This window comes from Chanos chanos, chromosome 4, assembly GCF_902362185.1.
Source record: "Chanos chanos chromosome 4, fChaCha1.1, whole genome shotgun sequence".
NCBI lineage: Eukaryota > Metazoa > Chordata > Actinopteri > Gonorynchiformes > Chanidae > Chanos > Chanos chanos.
The window spans coordinates 13,802,468-13,808,763 of NC_044498.1; positions in this window are offsets into that span (position 1 = coordinate 13,802,468).

Below are 6,296 nucleotides of genomic sequence, written 5' to 3' on the forward strand. Positions count from 1 at the left end.
ATTTTTGCTCTCCATGCTTCCTAACCTCAATGTGTCTCAACCTGGGCAGGACAGTATACTGTTACCTCTACTGATGTTGATCTCTATTGTATTCCTTATGATGTGTACCATGCAGCTCTACTGCATTCTTTATGAACCTTCATTATCATTATGGTTTCCCCTGGCTACTTATCCACCCTCTGCATAGGCTCTGAAGTCCCTGGAGAGGAGCTGAAGCTGACATTATGAAGCAGTCTGGATCTTGGTTTCACATTTCATAGATGTTTACGTTTTGGCATCGTTTCATCTGTGTAGTGCTAGTTATAACATCGTTATTCCCTGAAATGTTCATGTAACCTGCCTCACAGCTGTTTAAATTATCCGTTTTCATTTCACGTGGATGAGTGGAACACTTGTAGTAAGTCATCTTCATTATTTTCACAATTCGTGAATTTAGGTTTAATATCATCTGGAATGTAAGGCCTTGGGTCCCAAAATGCACAATGTGTGATTTATGATTACATTTCAGAGAATACTGGCAGATGACACACATACATAACTACAAAGGCAAGCAGTTATTTAAAAAGCATTTGTACCTGAGCTATAAATTTAATAAACTAATGCATGACATGTTGAAGAACTTGTCTGTGGTTTTATAAGGTAAGGCTTAAAGCACTTAAAAGGACTGGAAAAGCCAGCTACAGTGATTGTTACACTGCCCCCTTGTGTATTTTAATGATTCCTCTACAATGAATGAGTCAAGTAGAATTGATCCGTTGTTTTTTAATTATTAATCAGCAAAGACAACTCCTAGATTGGTAAAATAAACCAACACAACGATCCATAAATACTTAAAACCATGTGAACTAACATTGACCAAATACTGTTTTTCAGCTTTATGAGGTCTGGACCTGAAGTTTTTACACATTTTCAGGCAATAGCATATTATTTTCAACTTTTTCAGCTTGTGTTAATATTTTCATTTGACCATTAATCTGAACTTTATCATTAAAACGTTATTAACATGAACTGTATCAATGATAGAAACTGTGCATTTTTACATCCACCTGGTTTCCAGGGTGATGAAGATACTGCAAACGTTTTGTATCAGGGCGAAACCTCAAACGAGAGATTGGCTCTGATGCGGCCCCGTGACTGTTGACCTGAGTGAGCATCAACAGAGTCCAAACTGATGCTCCACAGAGTGAGTCTACGTCAGTCTTTGACAGAGCACATGTCAGTGACAAGAAAGTTAAAGATAAGAGGCTTCCGCTGATAACACGCGGGCGACGGAAGACGGGGTCAAGTCAGGTATGTGAGCAGCAGACTGCAAATCCATCACGTGAATACGTTCTAACCAAAGAGTTAACCGCACAGATGGACCGGAGAGCCAAACGTGAGGTTACAAGCTGTGAGAGATGACCAAAAAAAGAAAAAGAAGAAAAAAAAACCCCCGCACGTTAAGGATGAATACCAATTTTATTGATCAAGGAACTGAGGGCGTACAAATGCTTCACCACAGAGACAACCTTTGGACAAAAGTTAAAATAAATAACACACAGAGCCAATCAAATATATAGCATGAAATGAAAGCACTAACTAGACTTCCTACTTATATTGTTGAAAGAAACCAGCATAATCATAAGCAGTGATAGGAAGAGGGACAAGGTGACCATATTTTACAGATTCTAATCCACCCCACCCCATTTTCATGACTTATATAAACTGTACATATGTACTTGAACCACAACACTACCATTATAATAGTGTAGTAATTGAAGGGTATTTACAGACATAATATATATTTCACATCCACCATTTTGAATTCATCCACCAACCCCATTTTATTGTTATTTTCTAAAAGACATTCTTCATTTCGTTACTTACTCGGTCAGCTACAATGACTTAAAAAACATGAACAAATGTAAGATCGTGATAGATTAAAAAGCCATGAAACAACAGCATTGTTACAGCTATCTATTGCCACATATTTAATACGTAATCAGTATCAAATACTTCAAAGCTTGAATAGACTAAGTGTCACCAAACAGTTTCATGTATGGAGTTACAAAAATATCTCGGAGCCTTTTCACGTCACGGTTGAAAGTTGAAGCGATCGCTCGCCTTCCATAAGTAGAAGGGAAAGACAGCCCATCGCAAGGCTGCAAAATCTGAATCCAAGAGATGACTTTTGTCTGACCTGTTTTGTGCCTTGGGTTAGTGTGCGTACAGTGTACAATCATACAGGTGAGTAAGTGTACGCACCCACCTTGAAGTTATCTGACGGACAGACACAAATTTTCTTCAGTATCTCCAGCTAGTAGCTACAACACGCAAGGAGGAACTATGTCAACGTCAACAATGCGGGTTGCTGTATTTCCTCGTTCACTGACACAGTGCCAATGACAGAAGTAGCTACAGCTTTCATATGTTACCTTTGTGCCTACCGACCAGACATCTGGAATTGGTAAAACAAGAAACGGACAAACAGATAAACAACAACAACAACAAAAGTATAAACAAAAAAAGGACACAGATGTAAACATTTTTTTTTTGGACAATAAAGAACACCTGAGACTGTTCAAATTTTCCCAAGTCACTGCACAAAAAAAAACTGTACCACCATTATTTACTAAACCCCAGTGCTAGTTACAACTTTGCATGTTCCTGAAGTAAATTGGTAAAACATCCATATTTAATCATCCTCAGAACAATGAGACGTTGGAGTCTCCTCCCCCAAAAAAACTTCGTAATAATGATTTTGTTTTTTTAAAAAAAAGACAAAAACAAATAAACATGTATACAGAGACCTCTAGCGAACCTTCACTATCAGTGCAAGCCTTATTGAGCATGTAGCCGGCAGAGACACTAAGAGAAGCCGCGTCTTTGTGCTGATCTCAGACCAGAATTTACCTGTTAGCTTGTAACAGTTTGTATCAGAATCAAGCTGGTGGCAGTCTGGTTCAAGACTAGCTAATTGCGATTTCTTTTCTAAAGTATTGGTGCGATCAAATTTCTTACCACAGATTTTTAGGTCACAGAACAGATCATGCTGAACAAAGAGCTGGGCAGATAATGCTGATGTTCATTTTAATTGCCCTCTAGTGTCTGACAACAAACTCCAAGACTGCACCTCATCTGCTTCTTAGAGACACACCACATGGTACATCACCATGATTGACTATGTGCATTAAAATAATAATTATCAGCACCCAAACCGCGACAAGGATGAAGCGATCGGAGGCAACGCTATTCATTGGTGCTGCATATTGACACAAATATCCTCCAATTAATCTCTTCACAGGAGTGAGAATAAGGTTACATTTACCTCTAACACTAGACATCTATTTCTACCAGAAACATTAGACAGAACATTAAACATTTAGGAATTGATTCATTCATTTTGAACTTTGATTTCCCCCCCCCCCCTCCTCCCCTCTCCCTCCAAGATGCATATAGCTCATCCTTAATGTGCTGCTGATTGGAGGACTTTTTGAGGCTTGGGGTTAACACTTGACAAAAAAAATACAAATGGGTCAAACCCAGTTTTCTAAGAGATCTTTCTTTGATCAATTTCTTTTTGCTCACGATTCCATTTCCTATCACCCATCTCTTAGAAATGAACAGGCACCAGTATTGTCAAACATTAAATGGTTACACACACACACCTGTATCTTTCCTCGCTTACTTTTTTTTCCCCTCCAAATCTTAAAGTAAGGGACTGAAAAGTTTGAAGGTAGTGCTAATATGCATGAATTACAATTTTTTTTTTTTTTTTAAAGTTTCATTATGGCAACAGTCTAAATGACTTCTAAGACTGCCTATCCTACAGCGCTCTCTCTTTTTGCTCTCTCTCTTTTTAGACAAATTAAACTTTGTAAGAGACAAACTGTGTTTAGAGGGGATATTGTTTTACCTTTACTGAGTGAACCCAGGAGCACTTTAAATTCACAGTGGCTTTATGTCAAGAAATAACACAACAAATATATGATCATTGTTTTTGATTTATGAGTAACTATTTCGAGCTTCTAGGTACATGTTAGATGTGAAAGTTTTGAAAGTTTGTATTTTCAGACATGGAAATTTTTCACACCCCCTCGTGTATGTGATGCATTAGTAACGTGGATCGGTGCGTAGTCCTAATCTCACAAATACCAATAAATATAAACCTTGTGTCCTGTTTAACACACTTGTTAAACACTATGTCGCAAATACCTGGGTGCCTCAAATAATTTGCTTTAATTAAAAAAAAAAAAACAAAAAAAAACAATTATGTATTTAGTGTGTAATTTCTTATACAGTGACTGTGACGGATGTAACCGTTAACCCTTCTTGACTTCATGCTGAAACAAAATGTAACCAATACACACAAGCAAATCTAAACAGAGAAAAGAACTGCCAAGTCATCCTTACAACATTTCTTAATCAAATGCTTACCAGACTTAGGGTCAATCCAAAAGAGCGAGAAAATGTCAAATATGAACTCAACTACTACTAAGCTACGTGGATGAGAACTTTAGTATTACATATCAGACACACAAAAAACATCCATTAAGGTAGTTAAGGTGACAGTTAAAGACAGAAAAATAAAAGAAATATTTTGAAAATAGTATTCTCTCAAGGACCACAAGATGCCAGTGCCATGTCCATGGGAGTTGGGTTAGAGAGGATAAATGATTTTAAATAGTCAGTATCTGTGACTGTAAGCCTATGCCATTCAGTACAGTTCCAGACCACCACTTTTCCCAGCTTCATATAAAGGGCGACTGCAATTTCAAGAGGTACTGGCCCAAACATCCGTCTAGTTTCTGTAAGAACCACCCAGTCATTCCTATTTCAATCTACCGACAGGAGTGGGCTTGTACTCCGCTGATACACTGGCATTTTCTGGTGGAAAAATTCAAAAGTCTTGATGTCCTTCATAATCCTTAAGACTGACAGACGGTACATGTGCTTAGGCTCTACAGTACAACAGTAACAGTGAGGAAGAATCCTCTGGGAACAAAGTCCTCTGTGGCGAGGCAGAAAGGGGTCATTTACTTTTGTGACAAGTTTTAAACAAACGAGCTTCTGCAGCATCAGTGGCCCTGGCCAGCCCAATTTTCTATTTGATTTTTTTTTTTTTTTAGTAAATTTTTATTAGTTTTTTTTTTTTTTTTGACTCTTTGCTTTTCATTATTGCACATCTCCTTTGGAATCCCAGGTTTAGGTTTTAATACTTAGTCCATTCACCAACAAAACAAAATCGAGCAAAGCCATTAACGCTCAGCAGCCATGTTAACTAAGATGACCACCACTGAACTCTTAATAAAGATAAGATGCTTTTGCACTTTTCACAAACGTGTGAAAACGTGTCCTGGAGAGAGAAGAGAGACTACTCAAGGTTTTGACATGTGCTACATATGGTTACATGAGACACCTTCTAAAACCCCCTTTGCCCAGGATTCCATCGTATCCTCCTCTCCCTGTGGCTCAGTGATTAATCTCGCCATGTTTTCTAGCGCAGAACGAAAAAAAAAAACCAAAACAACGAACATTTTGAACCTTTGAAACATGTATGACTTTTTAGGACTTTTAAAGAGATCACCAGATAAAGTCGATTTTAAGCACTTCCGACGTGTGCTGGAAATTCCCAGGCTGGTGTGGTGGAAATTGCTCGGATAACTTCCAGATTTGGATCCCAAAAGAGTTGTGGTGCTCCTTCACTCCACTTAAGTTTGACCAAACAGTAATGAAAGCAGAGTGAGTAAGTTCTGTGAGACAACACATAAATGATCTCACTTAACTCCCTACTAATCTGTCACCACCACTGTTTACCACAGTGCTATATCTGCTTAGAGCCAGCCGGCAGGTACAGCTATGTCAGCATATGGGAGTGAAACAACACCAATGGAAGCGTATGTTTGTGCATATATGGTGAAAATCTCTGTTTCCTACTCAGTTAATGAGTACACACATCTGTCAGTGTAAGTGTAATGCATGTGTGACTAGACATGTCTATGAATAAGCATATGCAAAGCCTCTGGTTGAATTTAGGTGCATACCTGTACGTATAGTATGTGCTTGTGTGGACCTCTGCATGCCAAGAAAGTTGCAAAGCTGAATGGTTTCTGTGTCCATACTCCCAATGTCTCGACTTATGGTTACGCAGTGTAGAAGACATGTCTGTGAAGAATATTCCAGAATTCATGGTTTGGTGATGTGCTGTTAGTGTCTAACTGCCTCATTTGTTAGTAGTCACTTCCCACACCCCACCCCACCCCCACCCCAACCCCCATCCCCTTCTCCCTCTCCCTCTCTCTCTTTCTCTCCCTCTC